The sequence below is a fragment of the Pan troglodytes genome, chromosome 23 (assembly GCF_028858775.2).
Source record: "Pan troglodytes isolate AG18354 chromosome 23, NHGRI_mPanTro3-v2.0_pri, whole genome shotgun sequence".
Taxonomy (NCBI): Eukaryota; Metazoa; Chordata; class Mammalia; order Primates; family Hominidae; genus Pan; species Pan troglodytes.
The window spans coordinates 36,296,951-36,324,569 of NC_086016.1; the positions used below are offsets into that span (position 1 = coordinate 36,296,951).

The 27,619-nt window shown below is 40.7% G+C and overlaps 1 long non-coding RNA gene across 1 annotated transcript; it reads right to left on the minus strand.

Moving 5' to 3' along the window:
• Nucleotides 1-718: 718 nt before the first annotated feature.
• LOC104003754 (uncharacterized) lies at nucleotides 719-22,021 on the minus strand. Its single transcript, XR_676503.4, has 3 exons — nucleotides 21,487-22,021; nucleotides 20,450-20,610; nucleotides 719-6,608 (listed from the first exon to the last, which is right to left on the minus strand). It is a non-coding gene; the product is annotated as an uncharacterized LOC104003754 (long non-coding RNA).
• Nucleotides 22,022-27,619: the final 5,598 nt, after the last annotated feature.

Genomic DNA, 27,619 nt, shown 5'->3' on the forward strand with positions numbered 1-27,619 from the left:
GTTGCTACGTTGAGGGACAGTGTCTATTCCATTCCTGTTGCAGTAACAAAATACTGGAGACTGGATAGTTTATGAATGATAGAAACTCATTTCTCTCAGTTCTGGTGGCTGGGAAATCTAAGGTCAAGGTGCCATCAGGTTTGGTGCCTGGAGAGAGGCTGGTCTCTGCTCCCAAGGTAACTCCTGTGGCTGTGTCCTCTGAAGAGGATGAACATCATGTCCTTCCATGGCAGAAGAGCAGGAGGGCAAAAGGGGTCTAGCTAGCTGTCTCCAGCCTTTTCATAAGGTGACTAATCAATCCATGACTGTGACGTGCTCATGACCTATTCACTTCTTAAAAGCCTCACCTCTTAATACTTTCATACTGGGAATTAAGTTTCAACATAGGCCAGGTGCAGTGGCTCACACTTGTAATCCCAGCACTTTGGGAGGCAGAGGAGGGTGGATCACAAGGTCAAGAGACTGAGACCATCTGGCCAACATAGTGAAACCCTGTCTTTACTAAAAATACAAAAATTAGCTGGGTGTGGTGGTGCGTGCCTGTAATCCCAGCTACTTGGGAAGCTGAGGTAGGAGAATCGCTTGAACCCAGGAGGCGGAGGTTGCAGTGAGCTGAGATGGCATCATTGCACTCAATCCTGGGCAACAAGAGCGAAACTCCATCTCAAAAAAAAAAAAAAGTTTCAACATAAATGTTTGAGGGGCTATAAGCCCTCAAACCACAGCAAACCACGTTTACATTTTCTCATTATTTTTTTCCCAAGTGCCTAGCACAGTGTTTGCATATTGCCTGATCTTGATAAATATTTGCTGGATGAATACATGCTGTCTTGATTTACAAAGTGTATGCTTGGCAACTACTGGGCTCAGAAGGCTGAGTGTTTAATTTGGATGGAGGTTCATGTCCCTGCCTATGGCCATTTGACAGATCTCTTGGCAAGGATATGAGTTTTCTCTCTTTTCTCCTGCCTAGATGCTAAGGGATTGGCACCCTAGCACTTGGCCTGTTCCTTCTCTTCTGCTTGGAATGGAGGGGCCAATCTTTAGCAAATCAGGATCTGCCAAAAGTAAAAGTAGCAATCCTAGCTGTCTGTCCCATCAGCAAGGGGAGATTTATTATGTAGGACCAAAGGGATATGTGTGACAGCAGGAACACTGCACAAGTCATCTGCAGGCAATACCATCTGGGGTGCTGTCTCAGCTCTGTGGACCTTCTCGTTTGCTGTCACTTTTGTATGACCAACTGGGTCTGCTCTTAAGACTCTGCAGTAAAGCTGGAGAAGAGAATGAAAGGTTGGGATTCTGCTGCTCAAGAAACCCACAGCACCCAGACCTTGCAATGGGCCCTGTTTCTTTGGAGGCTCAGGAGAAACATTTTGGCTATAGTAGGATAGGGTTTCCTGCTTTTTTCTCCCTTTTTTTTCTTGCTTTTATTCTTCACACCTGATCAAAAGGGGACCTCTTAGCATAATAAGACATTGCATTTATGCTTTATAGGGTGGTCACCATCAGCAAGAGAGAGGGTTTGTGTCTTGTTGGGGCTCTCCTCTGCATCTTCATGGACTTCATGATACAGATTGGAGGGAGACAGCTGAGATGGACCTTTCTGGCCTGAACACAAAGGACTACATCAGACTACTCTTAACTAAGAGTGGAATGGGCATCATTGGGGAAAGTAGTGGAAAAACTAGGAGGGAAACTAAGGGATTATGGATTTTAGGAGATCATGAAGGCAAGAATTGGCACTGATTGGAAGGTGATTTACATTCACCAGAACTTCATTTGCAAGTAGCAAAAACTTAGTTTCAAATAGCTTAGGAAAGAAAAATGTAAGATGGATGAGGGATTTACTGACGCAGATTACTGAGAAGCCTCAGAGGTAAAGGAAGCATTTAGGCATGGCTGGATGCAGGGGCTTAGGAAATATGACCAGGAATTAGTCTTTATCTCTTGACTCTGCTTCCTTCTACAAAGGCTTCATTCTCAGGGAGGTTTTGTTCCTTCCTTGTGTGGACAACAAGGTTCTGGCAGTTTGAGACTGACACCATAGAGTTTCCAGATTTAGCAAATAAAAGTAAAGAAGGCTCTGTTGAGTTGAATTTCAGATAAACAACAAATACCTTTTTCAGAAGAAGGAGGTCCCAAGTAGTATTTACACTGTCCTAAATATAGCATGGGATCTTTATTTAGGCTAAAAGAGTATTGGACATTCTGTATTTTATCTGGCAACACTATGACATCATCCTCACAGCAATGATTTCAGAGGAGACATCATGGTTCCCTCTCTCACAGGGTCTGTCCTTACAATGGTTCTGATAAGTCAGCTTAGGTCACGTATTCATCCCTGTGGTTGGTGAGGTGGGACCATGTAATGAAAGACCCCAGTGGGAGAGGCAGTTCAGGCAGTTAGTAAATCTTTGTAAAACAGTGCTTTGTTCCAGGCCCCCCTTCTATGTGCTGGAGATTCATCTGTGAACAAGACAGAGAGGTACACGGCTATAAGAAGCTTTCTTTCTAGTTGGGGAAGGGTTGGGCAGGCAATGAGCACATACACTTATAAATAAATAGGATAATGTCACATACTGAGAAGCAGTATGGAGACGATAGAACAGGGTATTGTAGGAAATGTCTGTGGCTGTGTGTGGGTTGAGTTGTTCCCCACCTCCCCCAAAAAGGATGTGTCAAAGTTCTAATGCCCAATGCATATGAATGTGGATTTACTTGGAAATAAGGTCTTTGCAGATGTAATGAAGTTAAGATGAGGCCATATGGTGTTAGGGTGTGCCCTAATCCGATGAATGGTGTTCTTATGAGGGATATTTAACACAGACACAGAGAGGACAGTGCCACTGGAAGTCATGCAGCCGCAAGTCAAGAAATGTCATGAATGGCTGGCAGCCACCAGAACCTAGGAGAGGAGCATGGGGCAGGTTTTCTCCTAGTGCCTTCAGAGAGACATGGCCCTGCCGACACCTTGAGTTTGGATTTTTGGCCTCCAGAACTGTAAGTGAAAAAACTTATGTTTTTGTTTTGTTTTGTTTTGTTTTTGTGATGGAGTCTCGTTCTGTTGTCCAGGCTGGAATGCAGTGGTGTGATCTTGGCTCACTTCAATCTCTGCCTCCTGGGTTCAAGCAATTCTCCTGCCTCAGCCTCCTGAGCAGCTGGGACTACAGGCACACACCACCATACCCGGCTAATTTTTTTGTATTTTAGTTGAGATGAGGTTTCATCATGTTGGCCAGGATGGTCTCAATCTCCTGACCTCATGATCCGCCCGCCTGGGCCTCCCAAAGTGCTGGGATTACAGGCATGAGCCACAACACCCAGCCAACTTATGTTGTTTTAAGTCACCAACTTTGCAGTCATTTGTTTCAACAGCCCCAGGAAACTCATACAGTCACAGAAGTGTGGGCTGGGTGGTCAGGGAAGAACTCTCTGAGTAAGTAACATTTGGGTTGAGGCCTAAAGGATGAGGAGGGTGCAGCTCTGGGAACAGCTAGTGAAAAAATACTTAAAAGAGAAGGAAGAGTAAGTGCAGAGCCCTGGGAGTGGACATGGCAGCACTGGGGCCAGTGTGGCAGGAGTGTAGAAGAGAAACCGCAGAGAGGGGAGTGCCCTCAGCAGGGCAGGCAGACCTTTAGTAGAGACTCCTGGGTAACAAAAGTTGGTTTGCATTCTAGTTCTGCTATTTCCTCATTGCGTGATCTTGTTTCTTAACTTCTCGGAATATAGATTCGAGTTTCTTCAAATATAAAATGTCTGTCCATGGAAATGCTCCTGAATCTATCAAGTGCTAGCTCCTAGGTCATTCTGGTTTATTATTTCTGTGACCTTGGATTTCCTATGAAATTTGAAATTTCCCATCCTAAACCCACTTGGATTTTTACTGCCTTTCGTCATCATTTGCAATCTGTTTTAGCCATACCTTCTAAAATGCCTTGATATTTAGAAAGTCCATGTTCTCTTGACTTCTAACAATGTCTTTGTCCATTCCTGGTTCTGCTTTTACTGTCCCCTGCAGGGTGCTTGATGGCTCATGGCTGTGAGCCTGGCTCCATTAATGCGATGACAGTAATAATTTAGGTGAGTTAGCTTTGGCACTGAGACATCCATAGTTCTTTTGGGACTAAATAGCTTGCAATTGCACAAAAGCTAGGGTTGGGGGATTCAATGTGTGGTGTGACATGTTGCTGACTTGGATACACAAATTTGATCCCCTGACCTTGTCCTCATAAGCAATACAATGCAGCCAACTGGCCCAGATTCATGAAACAAACCCTTCTCTCATATTGAATAAGAATGGCTTTTTCTTAAGCCAGTGGTTCTCGAACTTGCACAAGCATCAGAATCACTTGGAAGGCTGGTTGTAGCACACACTGCTGTTGTTCACCCTCAGATAATCTGATTCAGTAGGTCTGGGATGGGGCCTGAGAATACGCATCTCTAACAAGTCCCAGGCGATGCTGACGTTGCTGGTCTGGGGACCACACTTTGAGAACCATTGTCCCAAAGTATCACAGAAAGAAGACGAATATCAGAAATCTCATCACACCAATGGGGGGTTGAAAGTAGGTTGGGAGTAAAAGCCTCCTGGAAGATGCTTCCTTCTTTGTTAGGAAGCAAGAACTGATTGTGAAATGTATGTACCTAAGCCCTCAAGAAGCTTATAATTTAGAAGACAGAATAAAGAGAAGAATTAAGAAAGACTCCATGGACAAGACATGTTTGGACCAGAGAGACAGGTGAGAAACGACAGGGAAAGATATTTCCAGTGCTGGGATCAGTGTGGGTGAAGATGTAGAGGCAAAGAAGCGTGAGAGATCATTGGCAGTTCCTTGGTTTTAGCCAGAACAACAGGTTTCACGTGTTTTTGACCACAAGCCACAGTAAGACAAACACTTGACCTTGTGTACTCAGCACAATACACATTTTCTACTGTAGTCTTGTGTGTATACATTTATATTTATCTCCAACAGACCTTCATGGAACATTTACCATTGTATATACAGAATGCCCTAAATTTTCTATTCTGTTCCATATGGTTTTACAAAATCTAGAATATAGTTTTATTCCATATAGTACATCATGGGGAGTATAGCAGAGTGTGGCTTCTGATACAAGGCTCTCTGGGTTCAAGCCAGAATTAATCACCTTGGACAACTTATTTAACCTCCCTGGGTCTGTGTCCTTATCTGTAAAACAGGGATAGCAAGAGTGCTTATTTCCCTAGGGACAGTGTGAGAAGTATGTGAGTCTATGCAAAGTATTTGGAATGGAGCCTGCTATATAGAAAGCCATATGCATATTTGTTCTTTTGCTATAAATTTCATTTTAAAATGCTTTCGTCACATACTTCATTGATTTCATGACCTTCTCGATGAGCTGCTGCCTGCAGCTTGAAGGACTAGAACTGAGGTTGAGGTGGGTGGGAGTGGAACAGATGGGTGATGGAGGTGGGGCATGTGATGATTTGGGATCCACAATACAGAGGCTCTTTAATGCTGGAGTGAGGACCCTGGACTTTGATCACTGGGTAGCTGGGGGCCATGAAAGATTTTGTTTGGGCACAGTGGTGTGATCAAAGCTGCACTGAGGAACATTAATCTGGCTGCTGTGTGAAAGCTGCAGGGAAGTGAAGATACCCTGGTTAGCAGAGAGGAGACAGACTGAGGTCCAGGCGAGAGGTGATGTGGACCCACCTGAGGGGAGAGCGGTGGGAATGCAGAGAGAAAAGGAACATGAAAGGAGCTCTAGAGGCCACACCGAGAGCATCCACCACCAAAGAAAAAATGGCTCCATGGGCTGGCAAGCCAGTCGGAGCTCTGTGGTCTCCCTCTCTACTTGAGGACAGCATTTGAAGAACTGCATCTCCCTGTCACCCTAACTGAGAGAAACTTGAGTGGGACATTAACTTCCCCTGAAGATGCAAATGGAATGGGAAGTCCAACACTGAAATGCGTTCTTTGTAGCCCTGCCAGAGGCCTAATCTGGGTCCACTCCTCAGCAGGTGCTTGGAACTGGCAGCAGTTATGCCAATGGGTGAACAGATGAGTTATTCAAGTGAGAGAACATTTCCCAGGAGAGCAACTGGAGTCTCTCTGGATGCTGAAGAATAATCCTCAGAAGTTAAAGCAGCATCTGTAACCAAATCTTCACAAAAGATCTGCAGCCCGAATTCAAGTTGCTAGTGAGATCCTTGTTTATGATGTTAGATTCTTTCAGAGGCTTAGTGGGGGGTAAAGGAACTTGAGTGAGTGGCGAGGAGAGACCGACTCCTAAGAAAGTGGGTAATTAATCTTCTCCAAGGCTTAATCACATCCTGTGGTGCTGTGAGTTGGTCTTTTCAGGAGCCTGTGATATGGCAGGGTAGAGCAAACCCTGTTGTAGGTGGAGAAGACAAAATGCAGCTGTGCTCTGTGTATTCTGCAGTGGTTTTCTCAGATGCCTCTGGAACATTTATGGCTACAGCATGGTCAAGAGGGTGTGGTGCTGGCCTCTCAGAGCATCCTGTGCTGCGGCACTCTATCCAATGAATGAAGGCAACTCCCACGTCTCCTCCTTGAGGGTTTCTTATTCGGTCTCTTGTTGACACAGGCTTGTTCTTTACCCTGGATAGCCATAAAAAGAGCAAAGATTGAATGCTTATTATGAATCTGGTTCTGTTCTAATTTATTTACCATATTACTTCATTTATGGTAATCCTGTGTACTATATTGTCCCGTTCCATTTGAAGGAGAAGGAAACTGAGGCACACGTGATTTATGGAGTGTTTCTGAGGTCCCAGAGCACTCACTTGGTGGATCTGGGATTCAGACCCAGTCTATCTGACTCTAGAACCCACAATTTCACCTCCCTGGAGCTATCTTAGTCAGGATGTAGGAACTCGTGTTACTCTCTTCTCCAGGTGGATTTTGACATCTCACTCTTCCTGTTCAGGTCTTCTCTGGCTTCCAAGGTCCTCTCCTAGTTGGTCACTTTATTGCACAGGTAAAAGGCTGGAGATGACAGCCTCACCCCAGCACATAATTCCTGGTCCAATCCAATGGAGCCTCATCTTCCTCTTTTGAGAATCGGGACACAGAGAATGTCTTCCAACTTGGCTGCACCCTAGGAGGTTGGAGGCAAATCCTTCCATGATTAGTCCTAGGGAACTAAGGTTGGGCAAGATTAGAAATTTTTCATGGATAATATTTTAGAATTGAATGGACAGGTGGAATTTCTATGGGTGTAATCCAGACAACAGACACAGAGTGCTCCAAGTGACTTCTAAGAAGCCCCTCCAAACCTAGAAAATTATATTCATTCATTCATTTATTCACACATTTATTTAGCATTTACCACGCACTGGCAACTCTGTGATAGGCACTATGGAATTGATGAATGAGATATCATTCCTGCCTTGTGGTGACTACAGTCTAAAGGGGAGACAGACACTATAAAAAAGAATAAATATAAAATCAAAAATTGTCAAATGCAACGAAGCATCACTTCCCATTATGAATAAGGGTGCCTCATTTTTGTGGCCTAGTTAAGAAAGGAAGGGGTTCATATCAGGATATTTTCCATTATATTCACTACTGTTTTTGTCATCCATTTGGATAAAAATATTTCCAAAATGTTCACTTGGTGTGTAAGAGGATAAGGTTCCAGAAGGAGCCCCATCCATTCATGATCCCAGACTCAAGCCACATGTGGTCGGTTACCTAGTGATTAAAGGTGAAATGAGGGCCTTCCAGAGGGCCCAACTCTCTAGTCCCTCTGGGACACAATGTGTGCTGTAGACAAATGCTGAGAAAGTAAAGATGGACAGTCAGAATAAAAAGTATTTTGTACCTCTGTGTGCCAATGTCTCTTCTGGGCACTTTGATGTTTACTATATGTCTCAGATTTTCTCTTTAAAGCTCTGTGACCCAAGCATATTTTCCCCATTGAGGGGTTTGGAATTTAAAGACATGAATGAATTTCCCAAAGTTTTCAAGCTGGCAAAGGGTAAAGCCAGGATAGAAAAATCTAGATCTTTCTGACTGGAAAGTCAAATATTTATATTATAAATTTCTCTTCTCAGCTGAGAAGAAAATATGGAAGAAGAACATGGAACTAAATCACTTACAGTTTTGAGTATGCAGAACACCATCCAGGTCAAGGTTGTTTCATGCCATGAATGTTAGGAGTTGTCACCTATGTTCTATTATCTGCTTGACAGTGTCTGTCCTGTTGTATAATTCCATCACATCATGTTGTATCACAGTGTATTGCATTGCAGCTCATTCTATTCCCTTTCATTTTTTTTTTAGACGGAGTTTTGCTCTTGTCACCCAGGCTGGAGTGCAATGGCGTGATCTCAGTTCACTGCAACCTCTGCCTCTTGGGTTCAAGCAGTTCTCCTGCCTCAGCCTCCTGAGTAGCTGGGATTACAGGCACCCACCATCACACCCAGCTAATTTTTTGTGTTTTTTAGTAAAGATGGGGTTTCACCATGTTGGCCAGGGTGGTCTCGAACTTCTGACCTCAGGTGATCCACCCGCCTCGGCCTCCCAAAGTGCTGGGATTACAGGCATGAGCCACTACACCCGTCTGAACAAGTTTCACAAGTCATTCAACAAGTCTCTGTGTGCCAATTTCCTCAGATGTTGTCCTAGTCTGGGCACCATACTGGCCTCTTATCGGAGGCAGGGTTTCTGTGGTCTATCCATTTTGTTTAGGCTGAAGACAGGATCATTCAGGCTCTGTCGGGCCATTTTGCTATAGCTCAAGTGTTAGACATCACAGCCAGCTCACTGGCAAGTTCCATTGTTTCAATTATAAAAGCAGCTTGTTACCATCCTTAGCAACCCATCCGCATGGACAAGTTGAAATAAGTGCTTTTAACACTCATACTCTTAAGACTGATGTCCATTTATTAGAGAATCATATGTAGCTCATTCCTCCTCATCTCCAATCCTTGGTTCTGGGGTGTGATAGTCTCATGGGCTAGAGGGTGTCTCTCCAGGAGCAGGTGTGACTGGAGGCTCATGTGACCATAGTGAGTGCTCTCAGACAGTGGTTTTTGTGAGGGGAAAAAGAACAGAGTCAAGTCAAGCAAACAAGCAGAATGTACACCTCATCAGTGCTGCATGTGACCACATTCAACCACCTGTCTTCTTCCTGCGTCTTTAATCAGAAAGAGAAGGCGACTTGCTTTTTACCTCCCATCCATCCCAAATTTGCCCTCACAGAAATGAGGGCTTGTTTGTTTTGTTTTCCCTTCTTTTTAAACTTAAAAAGAAATACTTTAAAACTTACATAAAATTGCAAGAAAATAGTATAAATAATTCTTCTACCATTTGTATTCACAGTTCCCCAATTATGAATATTCTTTATCATTCTATATCTATATATCTATATCTATATCTATATCTATGTATCTGTACCCGTTAGCTTTGTCTCTTTGTCTCTTTACCCATTAGCTTTGCCATTCCATATCCGTTACTCTGTAAGTATGTATCTATCTATCCATGTATTTATTTCTGAATTATTTGAGATCAAGTTACAGGCGTGAAGTCCCTTTACCCCAAATACTCAAGTATTTCCTTAAAACAAAGACATTATCTTACATAATCGAGTACAATGACCAAAATCAGAAAGTTAACATTGATTTAATGATACTTATCTAACCTACAGATCTTATTCAAATTTCACCAATTATCCTAATAATGTACTTTATAGCCAAAGCAATTTCTGGTCTAGAATTCCACCTAGAATCATGTGGCACATTAAATTGTTGCTATCTTTTTAGTGTCTTTTAATCTGAAACAGTTATTCACAGTTTATCATTCATGAATTATTATTGAAGAGTATAGGCCAGTTGCTTATAATAGAGTACGTTTCAATTTGAGTTTGCCTGATGACTAGATTCATGAGGTTATGATTTTTTTTTCAGCAGGAATACCACAAAAATGATGCTGTGTCCTTCCCAGTTTGTCTGTTGGGCAGCATATGATCACCGGTTTATTCATTAGTGGAGGGAGACTTCTTTCTTAATGACTCAACTTCATTTTTTTTTCTTAGTACAACAAGCACCAATAGCACAAAGGCACACACTTTGTTTAGCCATTGCTAGAAATTCCAAGACCACTTTGACTTTCTTAAAACACTACTTTCAGTTCAGAACATGAACATAAAACATAGCTTGAAGCTTTCTGTTTTCTTTATCTTCTGATGTGAGACAGTCACAACCAAACTTTTAAGAGATTTGCTCCTCTTGCTATTCTAGCCCAATGAAGAGATGGCAGGAATCAGATGAGATAGCAAATGAGAAAGTGGCTTGCAAACTGTGATGTGTAACAGAAATCCAAGGGGCTCTGATTGTGATGAAGATTATATTCTTCGATTTCACGGGGTAAAGGGGTTTCAGGGAGAATGATAACTGTGTGTTTCAACTTGATTGCATCATGGGATGCTCAGGTATCTGGTTACATGCTATTTATGAGTGTGTCCGTGAGGCTGTTTCCAGAAGAAATTAGCATTCAAATCGTTAGACTGAGTAAAGGGAATGGCTCTCCCCAGTGTGGGTGGGTATTATCCAATCCACTGAGGGCCTGAATAGAAAATAAAGAATGAAAAAGGATGAATAGAACCAAAAGGAGGATGGAAGGCAGGAGTCTCTCTCTTTCTCTTTCTGCCTGACTGCTTGGCTAGAACATTGATCTACCCTTGGTGCTCCTCCTGGTTCTCAGACCTTTGGACTTGGACTGGAATCTACACCTAAATCTGCAAGCTCTCCAGCTCTCAGACCTTACCTAAATCTATCTCAGACCATACCTAAATCTCTCTCTCTCTTTCTCTCTGTCTCTCCCTCTCCCTCTCTTACAGGGCAGTTGTTTATAGAATATCTCTCAATTTGAGTTTGATGTTTTTGAGAGACAGAATATCTATCTGTCTGTCTGTCTATCTATCCATCCATCCATCTATCATCTATTTATTATCTATGTATCTATGTATCTATCTATCTATCTATCTATCCTGCTTTTCTAGAGAACACAGACTAATGTAGGTGAGAACTAGGATCCCTTCCCCACTGAGAATTGTTCAGGGCCCTGCACCCCAGAGGAAGAACCTATTTCCTTTCTTTCCCCTGGATCCACTGCTCACCTTTTCTTCTGCCTACAATCCTAGAAGTTCAAAATCTTCCAGGAAGAATTCTCCAAGTTTGTCCTTGCTTCATCTCCACCAACCTGAGTCAGCGAGTTTTTCAACCTTGCTATTTGTACCCATGTCCAGGTTGTTAATATATATACATGCACTGTGTGCTGCTGGTCCCTGAGTGCTGGAGGGCATGAAAATATTAACTTCTGTTCATGCAGAGAATTTGCTATTAACTCCAATGCTTCCTTTTTAAAAAAAATTTTATTCACAGAAACCTGACAAGATCTTTACAGCTTTCTCCAGCTTATCAACCCAATTCAAATATCATAGAGGTTATTTTACCTTTCTTCACCCTATACTTGCAAGATTGTTTTAAATAGATTTTTCTCTGATTAAAAATAAATCACTCTCATGGTAGAATGTTTGGAAAGATCAGGAAAATCTAAAGAAGAAAATAATTCCTCAAATCTTAACTCCCTGAAGCCCTTATTCTCATCCTTTTTGGATTTATGATTCCAGTCTTTTTTCTTTTGGTACATTTTTTACAGATTTAGAATATTCAATATTCACAATATTGTTTGTATCTTTTCTTCTCAATTTACTAACTTTGTTCCCACTTCAAGGTACTGTTCATTCTCAGCTCGCCTTTGAAATAACCTGCTGACCCCAAGCAGAACAGAAGATAAGCACTAGGCTTATCCCACCTCAGACTGAACGGGAACTTGCTTGACTCATTGGTGGGTTTATATATGGGGCAATGGAAGGCAAAACACCAGAGAGTAGACACATTAGGATGAAATGTGTATGTTGTGTTAGAGTCTCTGCAATTTGACTTACTAGTTTCGTGATGCTGGAAAACGTTTTCTAAATATTCCACATCTCAGTTTCTTCTATTGTAAAATAGGGATAATTACATCAACCTCTGCAAGTGTGGTGTAGATTAAAAGACTCAATGCTCATAGCTTCCTCAGCCTCATAGTACACACTCAGTTAATGGTGATTCAATAACTTTCCTTATCTGTATAAGACATCTGAGTTTTCCTACGATGGACCCATTCCCCTTCTCTTTATTACAGTGTCCAATATTTTAGGAAAGCACTCCCAGCCTACTCAGTCATTGTGTCATAGGTAGCTGATATAACCCCTAGCCCCAGGGAAAGGTACCTACTCCCAGCTCAGTCATTGATAACATGATCTCTCTTTTACCACGATTGGTTCAGGATGGGCCTGTAACCCAATCTGAAAATCAGTGAGATACAGTTATAGAACTTCTGTATGACTTCTAGAACAGAGAAGTTCTCTTTCTATTTGCCTAGAAGCTTGGATCATGTAAGCATGGAGCTTCCAGGAACTTCTGCACTCTGGCCCTGCTGCTTCTACCAGTGTGGTGAGGACATGGCTGATAATTAAGCAAATGCAATAAAGACCAGAGTTAAGGGATAGAAACTGATCCTGTCAACATTGTCTGACTAACTGGATCTAGCCTTACTTAAAACTAAATACAAATCTTTTCCTTTGAATGAACCACAAACAGCCACTCCTCGACCCCTTTTTAAATGCTGGCTTGAGTTGGTCTGTATTATTTGCAATCAAAAGAGATTTGATCAAGACACTTTTCTGACTTCTACTTTTCAAAATTTGAAGGTTCTATGAATCCTTCCTCGGAGCACATTAATTTGTGTCAAGAATGGTCCATTCAGGTGCATTAGGGCCAAGCGGTTAATATTTACTGAGAGTACCTGCCAGCCTGGGGCTGGATGCAAATCTTCACCAAAATGGAGACAGACACACAGGGTGCTTGAAAAAGCACAATGTGAATTAACATCAGCCACCCTGTACGGCTTGATCTGAAGGCTGAGGTAGCAAAAGTTAATGAAGACCAACATGCAGTTTGACTTCTCTTACTATTTATTCCTAACTAGTATTGAAGGAATCTTTTTATTTTTTTAAATCACGTATTCTTTTTCAATTCTAAATCTTTCCCTTTCTCTCTCTTTTGCTTTAAGGAAACCCAGCTACTATGCACACCTCTTCTGTTTCACTCTTTTTATTATTGTGGTAAGGACATTTAACATGAAATCTAGCCTTTTAACAAATTTTTAAATGGACAAGATCATATCATTACCTACAGGCATGATGTTGTACAGCAGATCTCTAGAACATAGTCATCTTGCAAAACTGAAACTGAATCTGTTGAATAGCAATTACCTATTTCCTTTTTCTTCTAGACTCTGGAAACCAAAATTCTACTTTATGGTACTATAAATTTGACTATTTTGGATATTTCATATAAGTGGAAAAATGCAATATTTGCTCTTCTGTGACTGGCTTATTTCACTTAGCATAATGTCTTCCAGGTTCATCCACATTGATGAATATTGCAGGGTTTCTTCTTTTTCAAGGCTGAACAATATTCCATTATATGTATATGTAAATAAACCACACACACACACACACACACACACACACACATATTACATTTTCTTTATCCATCTTTTATCCATCAATGAGCATTTAGGTTGTTTCCACATCTTGGCTCTTGCAAATAATGCTGCAATGAATGTGGGAGTGTAAACATCTCTTTGAGAACCTGATTTCAATTCTTTTGGATGAATACCTAGAAATGGAATTGCTGGAATATGGTATTCTATGTTTAGCTTTTTGAGAAACCTTCATGCTATTTTCCATAGCAGCTGAAACATTTTGCATTCCCACTAACAATATACAAAAGTCTCATTTCTCCATGTCTTTGCCAACACTTGCTACCTTTTACCTTTTGTTTGTTTGTTTTTTTGAAAACAGCCATTGTAACAAGTGTAAGTTGATATCTTATATGGTTTCGATTTGTATTTCCTTGATGGTTAGTGATGATAAACATCTTTTCATATGCCTCTTGGTCATCTGTATGTCATTGGACAAATGTCTATTGAAGTTCTTTGTTCTTTTTTTTGTTCGTTGGTTGGTTTTTGAGACGAAGTCTCACTCTGTCACCCAGGCTGGTGTGCAGTGGCTCAATCTCAGCTCACTACAGCCTCCACTTCCTGGGTTCAAGCAATTCTCCTGCCTCAGCCTCCTGAGTAGCTGGGATTAGATGTGCCTGCCACCATGCCTGGCTAATTTTTTGTATTTTTAGTAGAGATGGGGTTTCGCTATGTTGGCCAGGCTGGTCTCAAACTCCTGACCTCAGGTAATCCACCCGCCTTGGCCTCCCAAAGTGCTGAGATTACAGGCATGAGCCACTGCGCCCAGCCTCTTTGCTCATTTTTAATTGGGTTATTTGTTTGCTTTTGTTATTGACTTATAGAAGTTCCTTACATAGTTTGGAAATTAACTTCTTAGCAGATATATGGTTTGCATTGCAAATATTTTCTTCCATCCCTTAGGTTGCCTTTCACTCTATTAATTGTTTGCTTTCCTGTGTAGAAGCTTTTTAGTTTGATGTAGTACCACTTGTTAACTTTTGCTTTTGTTGCCAGTGCTTTTGGTATCATATTTAAGAAATCACTGCGAAGACCAATGCCATAAAGCTTTTCCCCTATGTTTTCTTGCAGGAGTTTTGAACTTTCAGGTCTTATCTTTAAGTCTTTAATTCATTTTAAGTTGACTCCTGTGTGTGGAGTAAGAAAAAAGCAGGGTTTTTTCAACAGCATTTGTTGAAGAGACTATCTTTTCTTTCCCCATTGTGTATTCTTAGCGCATTTGTCAAAGATCAGTTAACCGTATACACATGGCTTTATTCCTGGGCTATCCATTCTGTTCCATTGGTCATCTCTCTCTCTCTCTTTTTCTGTTTTCTTTTTTTTTCTCTCTCTCTTTTGGACAAGGCCTTGCTCTGTTGCCCAGGCTGGAGTGCAGTGGTGCAATTACAACTCACTGCAGTCTCTACCTCCTAGGCTCAAGTGATCCTCCCGCCTCAGCTTCCCGAGTAGTTTTAGGATCATACACCATAACCAAGTTGGGTTTATCCTTGAAATGTATGAATTGTCTAACATACAAAAATTAATTAATGTGATACAACGATACAGCACATAATAGAATGAAGGAAAGAAATCATATGATCATCTTAATTGATACAGAAAAATCATTTGGCTGAATTCAACACTGCTTCATGATAAAAATTCTCTCAACAAACTAGGACTAAGAAGGATTTTAACTCACCAATTTGAAGGCTGTATGTGAAAAGCCGATGGCTAACATCATACTCAATGATGAAAAGCTGAAAACTTTCCCTGTAGGATAGGGAAGAAGGCAAGGATGCCCGCTCTAGTCATTTCTATTAAACATAGAACTGGGAGTCCTAGCCAGAGCAATTTGACAAGAAATAGAAATGAAGGCATCTAAATTGGAAAGGGAGAAGTAAAATTTTTTGTTTACAGATGACATGATCTTATAATTAGAAAGCCCTAAAGACTTCACACATACACATAAACAAAACAGAACTAATAAAAAAATTCAGTAAAATTGCAGGACACTGAATCAACATAAAAAATCAGCTGTATTTCTATACACTAAAAATAAACTACCTAAAAAGGAAATTAAGAAAATAATTCCACTTATGATAGCATCAAAAAGAATAAAATACTTAGGGATAAACTTAACTAAGGAAGTGAAAGATTTGTACACTGAAAACAATAGAACATTGATGAAAGAAATTAAAGAAGACACAGATGAATGGAAAGATATTCTGGGTTAATGGATTGGAAGACTTAATATTATTACAGTGTCCATACTACCCAAAGCAATCTACAGATTCAATGCAATACTTATAGAAATGCCAATGGCATATTTTACATAAATAGGAAAAATAATTCTAAAGTTCAAAGGGAGTCACAAAAGACCCCGCATAGCCAAAACAATCTTGAGAAAGAAAAACTAAGTTAGAGGCATTATACTTCCTAATTTCAAAATGTTTCACAAAGCTACAATAATTAAATCTGTGTCATTTTTAATCTTGTCTTCTTCTAATTAGAACAGAGGTGCTTAGAGAAATGAGATATAATTTTATTTGTTGTGGTAAAGCCCTGTGATTTCATATATATATATATATATATATATATATATATATATATAGTAGTTATATATTAGTTAGTGTTCACGGTTAGAGTACTACTTATATATTACTCTTAAGAATTCATTTCAACTATTCTGAAAAGGCCTTCTTTTTTTTTTTTTTTTTGAGATGGGGTCTCGCTCTGTTGCCCAGGCTGGGGTGCAGTGGTACAATCTTGGCTCACTACGAGCTCTGCCTCCCGGGTTCATGCCAGTCTCCTGCCTCAGCCTCCCAAGTAGCTGGGACTTACAGGTGCCCGCCACTGCAACTGACACAGTTCTGTCCACTTACATTGGATCACTGATATAATACACTTAAATATACAACTAAATAAAATAGAGGGGCTTTAAAATCTATTAAATCTATTTTATATTGTAATTTAGGTATATGTCTATTTGGGGATGAATATTATTAATTATGAATGTTTTATTTGTGAATAACATGAAACGTAACCCAGGTTTAAACAATACCCACTTTCTGCCCTTCCCATTTAGAAGTGTGTTGTTGGTTCAGCTGCTGTGTAATACAGTCAAAGACTATGTGTCTTTTAATCTTTCTGTTCTACTATCCTTAGCAGGCTTGCTTTGCCTATTCATACTTATTACCTAATAAATGCAAAATGGTTGCTGAAGCTCCAGATGCCACATCTGTGTCCAAGGGGAAAGAAGGAGGAAGGAAGAGCTCCAGCAATCCATCCCTTTAATCAGGAAAGCAAAACTTTTCTGAAAACTTTTCACCTATTTCAAAAAAGCAGGGTCATATGGCAAAGAGAAGAACAATCATGATTCATCACTTGGGGATGGGCATGTGGCTACCCAGAATAAAATTGAGTTCTGTTAGAAAAAAAGGAATGGTGGAGGGGGCTGCTGAGTAAGCAACTAACAGTGCTTTGTGTGCCCACTTTTGAATAAATAAGTTTCATTTTTATAGGCTAAAAGGCATACATATGTCTATGTATGTTCTTATATATTCCTAAATATCAATATAAGCATCAATATTTAGAAATGAATTAACATAGGTAAAGTGTTTAGAATAGTGCCTATTAGGTGCCATAGAAAGATTTGCTATCATTATTTTTACTGTTAGGTGTCTATATATTTATATGTGTTTTACAGACAGTTTCTAAAAGTACTTCCTTTCCTCTTCACAATGATTACAACATCTGTTCTTTTTAACTCTAGGGGTACAAGCTGGAAAAGGGGAAAAATGAATCATGCTACAGGCCAAGTGTCCATCACTGATTCCCAGAGATGCCCTTTGTGTGGTAGGCACTTCCATGTGGACTCGCTACAGAGGTACATGCATAGGTCCAAGATAGGCGTCCCTCAGCTCATGGCCCATATTCCAGCTTGTAGACTTTTGCTAAGGATGACCCCTCACCAGTAACCAGCTCTGGTCCCAAGCTCCTGGCTGCAGTCTTTAGTGTCCACAAACCCACAGAGGCTCATCATCCTCAACTGTGGGAATGCACCTTTTCCTGCTGGTTCCTCCTCATTGCCCTGGCATTTCTCCAAATGTTGTTCTCCCTCTGCTCAAATAGGCATGGAGCAGGGGCAGATCAGAAAGTATGATGTCCAGCCATCCTCCAACCAAAGAACAAAGTGCTAGACTATCATCATTGCATGTGCCCCCAGTCTCTACTGGGGATGCCTAAGAGTCTTCCTTTCATGTTGTGAAATGAGGAGTGACTCTTCTGCTCCCATTGTGGGGAGGAAGGGAATACATAGACCCACACACATGCCATTGTCCTGCTGATATCCTAGAATTCCATCTCTTCCTCCAGTCATTCATCTACTTATGTAGAATGAAGGTTTGGGGGTTTTAGCCTCCCCTTGATACCCTGAAGGGGGTGTGTGTGGCCTCCTAATACTCTCATTTTCCTTTAGAATGTGGGTGACTAGAGGCTACTTTGCCATTTGCTTTGAGTTTTAGTAGCTAATTCTGGGTTAACAGTGAAAGTCCTATTTGATATCCTGCTACTCTTGTTACTTTAACCTAATTAGATATTATATAAGTTGATAAAATGTGCATGTACGAGGAAATAGAGCAGTGTCTCCAAGAAACTAAGTGAAATTAGTTGGAGAAGCTTGAAAAAGCTAAGTTATTTTAAAATGCTGTGCCATCAGATGTATGTGAGGTAATACTAAGCAGTTGGAAAACAACGGTAAAATGGGAAGTGATTGTTCACTCAGATTGTTTCATGTGTTTCTTGACATCCTCATCCCATTTTGAAAGATTTTAAACTAGAATTGAAATGTAAAGGAGGCTCATAAAAGAAGATCGGGATATCCAATTTGCAGGCCCTGGCTCAAAGAACAGTGTGGGCCCTATGGTAAAAGGCAAACAAATATGCAGTCATATGTTTTAGGTTGAAACAAAAGCTTTAGGGTATGTATATTTCATTTTTAAAAGATTTCTCTAACCATCTTTTCAACTAGCTGTTTGTAATCATTCTGGATAACAGGGCTTTAATAGCAGCTCATAGTACCAGCTGCCAGCCTCCAGGTGCCCTTGCAGACAATCTCCCAGCCAGGGAAGAATGTGGAGCAGACTCCCATCTTTCTCACCAAGCCCCCTTCCCTCCTACTCTCCTTCTTTCTTAGACTATCATTATTCCCTAGCAATTATCGAGTTTTCAGCCTCCTTTTGTATCTCAGGATTCCTGCATCTGCTTCTGTTGCTGGGTGGGGGAGATGGAAAACTGCAAAGGCGAAGTGGCATGGGGGGAAGACTTGAGAACCATCTGCCTTGGGTTCCTTCTTGATTTTTTTTTTTTTTTTTTGAGACGGAGTCTCGCTCTGTTGCCCAGGCCGGAGTGCAATGGTGCGATCTCGGCTCACTGCAACCTCTGCCTCCCAGGTTCAAGTGATTCTCCTGCCTCAGCCTCCTGAGTAGCTGGGACTACAGGCACTCACCACAATGTCTGGCTAATTTTTTGTATTCTTAGTAGAGGTGGGGTTTCACCATGTTGGCCAGGCTAGTCTCAAACTCGTGATCTCTGTTGATCTGCCCACCTCGGCCTCCCCAAGTGCTGGGATAACAGGCTTAAGCCACTGCATCTGGCCACTGCCTTGACTTTTTATTCCAGTTTTCTTCAACAGCCTGGAGTAGTAAAACGTAACTGGGTATCTATTCCTGTGAGGGTTAATACTGCACCAATAATCCTCACCCAGGCTTATAAGGCTAGTTTACCACACTACTGTAATCTTTTAATTGACAAGCATGCCTGTCCTGTGTCTCTTTCCTACCACACATAGACCCTTTCTATGAATATTGAATGCACAGTTATGCTTTTGAAGTCATTAGCTTTTATCTTCTTACCAGAAGGAACAGGGAGACAGAGAATCCTGCTACCTATCTACCTACTTACCTAGCTATGTACTCATATCTGTTTGTCTATCTACCTGTTCATCTTCCATAAAATGTTGTGCCTGGCACATAGTGAAGTTCTGATAAATGCATATTATTGTTACTCTCCATGGTGAATGTTGTAATGTCCAGTAGCTGATGATTTGATTCAATCTGCAATTGCTGCTTTGTAGTTTTGTCCTTTGGCCAACCTCTACTTCTGATGTCTTCCTTTGCTTGAGTCCGTGTCTTTCCTAATTTATTCCCCAACTCCAGGCCTATTCTGATTTCTGATATCCAAAAATTTTCTTTTTTCCTGGCCTTGGGTCCTCCTAGAAAGGAATGGAGAGCTTGATTCCTCTGCTTTACCCTGAATATGGACACACAAAAAATAACAAACACAACTGCCCTTTCTGCCTCCTTCTTCCATTCTTCTGGTTTCTAGCCCGAAAAGATTTTGAGACAAACTGTGGATTTTTAAAACTTCCTAAAATAAAAAAGGCAACCCATATATCTGTGGCACGTATTAATAATAGCATCTGGCTGGGTGCATTGGCTCACGCCTGTAATCCCAGCACTTTGGGAGGCCGAGGTGGGCGGATCATGAGGTCAGGAGTTCAAGACCAGCCTGGCCAACATGGTGAAACCCCATCTCTACTAAAAATACAAAAATTAGCTGTGCGTGGTGGCGGGTGCCTGTAATCCCAGCTACTCGGAAGGCTGAGGCAGGAGAATCATGTGAATCCGGGAGGCGGAGGTTTCAGTGAGCCGAGATTGCGCCATTGCACTCCAGCCTGGGCGACAGGGTGAGACTCCATCTCAAAAAACACAAAACACAAAAAGCAAAAACAAACAAACAAAAAAACAATAGCATCCACCTAGGGTGGATATTGGACCATGCTTGGAAGTAGTGGTGGTGATACTTACAGCAGGAAGTTGAAAGCAGCTTCTATCCCATTACTCCATTTTCTTCAACAGCCCGGAACACCCAGCTCTTGGTTCACCGAGTCTGTAAATATTTTCTGTCTAATTCCCTGCTGGACCCATTTTGTCTTTCAAGGCAGCTTCTTTGTCAGAAGGTTTGCAGGCTTCAAAGAGCAGAGATGGTGTGTGTTTTAGGTTTCAGAGGCATCTGCTGCCAGGACCAGCCTTAACTACGGTGTGAGTACTCAGCGGCTTTCCCAATTCCTGGGCTGTGCCAGGTGCTAATCTCCACACTATTAAAGAAATAAGGGAGGGTACCCACCTCTACCTGATGCAGCACAAATGACTTCACAAGACTCACAAGTTCCTGCATGCTCTGGCACCTGCCTACCTTTCCATCTTCATCTCTCAACACTCCTCATTCCACTCCCTCTAGCCCTAGTTCCCTGCTCATTGCATTGCACTCCAGCAACAAAGAGTTTTTTGCAGGTCCCAGGACAAGCCTCACTGTCTCTTGCCTTAGGGTCTTCCCTTTGCCTAGAATGCTCTCCTCTCTTCTACCATACCTTCTCATCTCATTCTCAGTCTTCCAAAAACTCTTACTTACTATTCAAGTCTCAATTTAGACGTTGCTTTTCCCATAAATCTTTCTCTGTACCTCAAAGACTTAAACACCTGCCAAGGAGTCGTGCTTTGTGCAAAGCACCCTTCACAGCATCACATGGGATTCAATTATCTTTTCACTTATTGATCTCTATCATTTCCATGAAATTAGGAACCATGTTAGCCATTATATCGCCATGGCACATGTCAGTAGCACAATAAAAATTCATGCAATAATTGACTGTGAATAAATGAGAAGCTACAACTAAACCTGAACAAGGCTTATGCTAGGTATCCACCCCAATTTAGATCCAACTCAGGAGACTGGTGCCAACCTAGTGCCCAGGAGAGGACTTTAAAAATCTGTGCAGAGGGCACTTTTCAGCTTCCGTGAGGCTGTTCATGCAAAGAGAGGTTGCTTTTAAGAGACCACTTACCCATCAAAAAAGGGGTCCGGAGCCAGGGAAGAAGCAAGTGCCGTAAGGGAGACCACTGCCTGGATTTAGCACTGTAATGAGAGGAGAGGCAGAGAAACAGACCTCATCCCTACAAGGGTATTAGGCTTCGAGACAGCATGTTTTAGGGAATTAAGAAATCTAATCAGCCTGGTGCACTAAGAGGGAATCTGCAAACTCCCGGGTGTGGAAGAAAGCCGAAGTATCCTCGGGGAGATCCTAATTAAAGCGCAGCCGATTACAATTCCTCTGAAAAAAGAAAATGAAAGGACTGAGAAACATCTGCTGTGGTTTCATGAAGGACTGCTCAAGGATGCAGAGTGTGAGAAAAAGAAATTCTTGACAGCATGGATGAGGCACAGAGCATGTTTGTTCTCCATTGGGCAAAGCTGGTGGGGGATGGGGCCTGACAACACAAAGGCGGGGGTTTAGGATTGTTTTAGACTATAGGGCAAAATAGAAGAGACCAAGGTTTGGTGGACATGAGAGGGAAAGGAGGCGTATCCTTCTCGTCCCTGTGCAGACAAGAATGACCCAGTGACCCTGCTGAGCTCTCTCCAGGTTGCCTAGCAACCTGCGAGCTGGGCCTGAGGGCCCCTCGTCTGATAGGAGAGGCTATGCACGACCTCCACTTCCCAAGGTCTCCAGGTGCTGGAGATCTCCAAGTGATCATCCCTAGTGATCCTCAGAGCACCTTGAAATACCTAGGCTTTGTCTGCTTGGTTCCAGAGTCTGAGATGTGTATTTCTTTCTGCAAGGCCGCTTTCATGCTCATCCCATATAAAGGCAGAACAGGCCAGGCGCAGTGGCTTATACCTGTAATCCCAGCAGTTTGGGAGGCCAAGATGGGTGGATCAGTTGAGGCCAGAAATTTGAGACCAGCCTGGCCAACATGAGAAAACCCTGTCTCTACTAAAAATACAAAACTTAGCTATGCATGGTGGTGGTGCATGCCTATAGTCTCAGCTACTTGGGAGGCTGGGGCATGAGAATCACTTGAACCTGGGAGGCAGAGGTTGCAGTGAGCTGAGATCATGCCACTGCACTCCAGCCTGGGTGACTGAGAAAGACTCTCTTAAAAAGATGATTGTCCCAGGCCTTATTCCTGAAAAATCTCCAAAAAGAAGAAGTTCAGATCTGATTAGAGTAAGTGCTCACATATCTTAGATGTAATCCTGGAATTGCTGAGCTAGAAGAGAGCTCAGATGTCATACAGCCCAATCTCCTGCAAATACAGGAACAGAAAAATGTAAAAGCCCAGGTAAGATTGAAACATAATTTTAGGCAACAGTCATGTCAGAATTTTCAAAGGATGGTACAGGAAACACATGCTATTGGTATGCAGAGGAGAAAGTGCTGACCATGGCCTGGGGAGAGTCCACAAAACCTTTGGGAAGCAGTAGGGATTAGTGTAGGTCCTGAAGCCCAAATTTCAAAGGTGAACAGCAGCCAGAAGTCCTCTGAGAAAGACAAAGGCAGGGCAGGACAACTCTGAGTACTGCCTGAAGAACGCCCTTAGACAGTGGTACTCAGAAACGTGAATGGAGCTTACCTCAATGGTGTGCTTATATCTCCAAATGTTCCAGTAATCTGATTCTATATAAGTACCCCAAGATGTAGTAGCCTAGACTAACTACCATTTTACGATATCTCATGACTTCATTGGTCAGGGATTGAGACAGGGCTCAGCTGGATGATTCTTCTACTCCATACTGCATCAACTTGAGTCACTCATGGTATTCACATGGTGGCTGGTCTGGGCTGCAGGGTACAAGATGGCTTGTTCACGTGCCTGGTGCCTTGATGGGGATGGCTGGAAGGTTTGACTTAGTCAGGCACTCTCCTTTTCCATGTAGTCTCAGGGCCTCTCCACAGAGCAGTCTGACTTCTTACATAGCTGCTCAGGGTTTCCAAGAAACCCAAGCAGAAGCTATAAGATTTCTTATGTCCTAGCTTCAGAACTTCCCCAATGTCATTTCTGTCAAATTCTATTTGTCAAGTAAGTCACTAAGAGCAGTAGAGATTCAATTAGACCCTCCCCTCAAGCATCCATTTCCACAACAAATATTTCTAAATTTCCTATTCCATGCCAAGCCTTTGCTTGCTACTACTAAGTGTGCAAAAATGAATCATTCATGTTCCTAATCTGGAGAAATTCATGATCTAATTGTGGAGGCCATTATATATTTTTAATATCCATATCATGTGACAAGAACTAATAAAAGTGGGGACTAAATGGCAAAAGAGTATAGAGAAAATGTAGCCTATCTTAGAATTGGACGAACTAAGTCCTGTGGGCTGAATCCAGTCTGCAGCCTGTTTTTATGAATAAAGTTTTATTGGAACAAAGCCATGCTTATTAATTTACATATTGTCTGTGCCTGCTTTGGCACTATAATGGCAGAATTGAGTAGTTGCAACAGGGACTATATTACCTGCAAAGCCTAAAATATTTACTCTCTGGTCTTTGACAGAAAAAGCTTGTTGACTCTGGATCTACCTAGGTATGGCTGAATTCCAGGAACTGTAAATCCAAATTTGGGACAATTGTTCAGAATTTGTTAGTGTATTTGGATACTGACATTTCTCCTAGATTTATTTCATTTTCTACCTGGATTTTCTCTTTATTTTTATTTTAAAATATATTTTACTTTCCTTATATACTGTATGTTTAATAATATTTTATCATATAAAATTGTATTTATCCAGAACCTTCTATATGCAAACTTTGTACTAGACCTTGCTTGTAAAGAACTTACAGTCTAGTAGTGGAAAATTCAAGTATTAATTATTAAACAAGACAAAACACCAGGCAGAAGTATGAAAAAGGAACAAGGTTAAGACCAACTATATGCCAGTCTTTGCATATTCATTTAAATTCTACAGTAACTTTATGAGCTACATATTATGAGACCATTTTATAAATGTGTAAACTAAGGCCCAGAGAAATAAACTTACTTAACCCAAGGATAGCTAATAGGTGGTATAACTGAAATTTAGTTAGAAATTTACCATTTGGCCTATCTATCTATTCTATTACTATATGTTTCATTGCCACAATTTGTATTTGGTTCTTCCTCGAATCTGCTGGTATTTTTTTTTTCACTGTGCTATTAAATTACTGACTCTCTTTCTTCCCTCATCTCTTTGAATATTTTAAACATACTTAACTTGAAAGCCCATCCCAATCTATCCTTGGCTCCAAACTTGTCAGAATGCTGGGTAAAATGTAACATACCAATGGCTAGAAAGACAGATAAATTTCCCTGACACTGAGTTACCATATCTACAAAATAGTGCTGTTAATTATTATTATTATTATTCATGGTTCTCAGGGTGTGACTCTAACATTTGCTATGTCTGACAGCACTCACTGAAATTTAGTCATTTCGAAGTTTGTAATTTTTTACTACAAGCTCATCTGTAGTGGCACTTATTTTCCTTTGTAAATTCTATTATATATGTCCTGATTTATGGAGATGTCCTATTGAGTAGTTTAGCATTTGCCTGTATGGAGGACTTATTGAATTTACCTGTCTGGACCAACTTCTTCACACATTTTCTAGTTTGGAGTTCCTGAACAACATGGACAGTGTTAATTTGGATTCCATGCTTCATGGCACAGGATTAGAGCACTAACTACTCAGTTATGACTTTCTCTTCCTCTAGCTCAGGTGATCAACAAGTTTCCTTGTTCTTTCTCCAAGTAGTAGAAGAAAGTAAAGGTAATGTGTTTTATTTTTGTTTGAAATTTCTGTGTCTATAATTTATCTCCTTTTGTGCCATCTGTGAATCGAGATTTACCATATTCTACTTTTCTGGTGACTAATATTAAAGGTATTACTTTCTCTTCTTCTAGCAGTTATGCTGGAAGTTTTAACATGTATATTTAACTTTAAACAAATCTAAAGTTTATCTTCTTGCACAATTAAAGAACTATAGAATGTTTTATGCTGCTTGCCCTCAAATGATAAAAATGATGTTTATTTTAGTTCTTGTTTAACATCACAAATAAGGCATAATTTTATTCCTTTCCACATTCTAAGATTGTTTATATTTATCCATATTTACGTTTTTCCCCTTGCTATCCTTCCTTTAATCTCCTGCCTCTTTTGAAGCTTGTTTTTCTTCTTTTTGAAGTACAAATTTTGGTTTCTTGGCACTAAATATTATTATTTTTTGTTTTCCTTTAAAAATTATTTAACCCTTGTTCTTGAAAGATGGCTTCTTTGAATTACATATATTCTAGATTGATAATTTTTTTTGGTACTTACTATTCCGTTGTCTTCTTGTCTCCATTTTTGGGGATGAGAAGTCAGCAGTCAGTCTACAGGCCTTTTGACAGTAATATGAATTTTTGATTTCTGAGATTTATTATATTCTGTACCTACCAAGTAATACCTTTCAGTGATTTTGAAAATTTTTCAGATAATGACCTTTTAAAATATGATCTCCTTTTCTCTGGTCTTTCCATTATCTCCTTTTGAACACCAATTAATTATTGTTAGACCATCTTGCTCTATACTTTATGACTCCTGACTTCTTTTTCACATTTGTTGTTTTCTGTCTTTCTTGACTGCTATCTTGGTAATTAATTAAACCTATCTTCCAGTTCATCAAGATTGTCGTCATCTCTATATAACATGCCATCTAATTTGTTCATAGTTTGTAATTCTCATTTATTCATTTATTATTTCTAAAAGTTCCATTTGATTTTTTCCATTTTTTTCTGACCAATTTTGATAGTTTCTTTTGGGGAGAAAGAGGATATCTTTTTTCATACTTTCAATGCTTATTTCTTTAAATATGTTATCTATCCTAATTTTTTTGCTTGCCTATGTTAATTCCAAGACTGATCATCTTTATGAGTCAGTTCTGCAATCTGGGTTTTGTTGTTATTCTTGTTTTTAGTCTTAATCATGGTGACTTGCTTCTATACATTATGTAATTTGTTACTGTGAGTACATATTTCATGGAATGTTATTCCTCACAGACCTGAGTTAAAGTACATTCCTCAAAAGAGGATTTTACTTATATTCTGCACTACTAAAACACTGGACTACTTTCAACTACATTTTTGGTTTGGAATTTTTTTTGGATTATAATCATATGTGAATTCTGGACCCAAACTTATGTGCAGATGGGCTTGTGGGTAGAAATTCTTTGGGAGGTCTTAATCTACTTTATCCAGAAAAAAGCAAACATTCCAACCTTGCTTTCTGAAAAGCAGATTTATGGTTTTATTTTATTTTTCCTAAATCACTATGATGATCTTTTTTTAACTTATGGGTTCCTAATTCAACGTCCCCTCTGAGAAAGTCCTAAGTTTTGTCTACCATTCTTTCGGGTGCATGGTTTGTTAAATCTTAAGTTGTAGGTCCCCAGAAATTGGTAGATAGTCTTAGAAAAAAATAATAATTTTCCTTCTGAACTATATTTTCCCTCCTTTCAAACCTCTGGAGATTTCCTTAGTTTTTATATTTTATTCAGAATTTTAATGAATTCTGTGTCAGAAAGATTTCTTTGGTCATCTATTTCATCTGGAGATAAAAGTCAGGGCTGTTTTTCTAACAGCTGTCTCATGGACAGAACAACAAGTCAGGCTATGCACTTTATGGAGTGAGAGTAGTTCCAGGGTTCTGCCTTAAGCAGGCCTGAGATCTCAGTTCCTGCTCCTGGGTGGGTATCAAAACACTGGTCCCAGCCCCTAAGGCCCAATTTTTGTTCTAATACCAATTTGGATATTTATCTCAATGCCTGATCACCTCTTCATCTTTTTTTTTTTTTTGAGACAGAGTCTCTGTCGCCATGGCTGGAGTGCATTGGCATGATCTCGGCTCACTGCAACCTCTGCCTTCCAGGTTCAAGCTATTCTCCTGCCTCGGCCTCCCAGGTAGCTGGGACTACAGGCGTGCGCCACCACACCCAGCTAATTTTTGTAGTTTTAGTAGAGATGGGGCTTCACCGTGTGGGCCAGGTTAGTCTTGATCTCTTGACCTCATGATCTGCCGGCCTCAGCCTCCCAAAGTGCTGGGATTACAGGCATGAGCCACCACGCCTGGCCACCTCTTTGTCTTTAAATTCACTCTTTGTGGCATCTTGGAATTATCTTTTA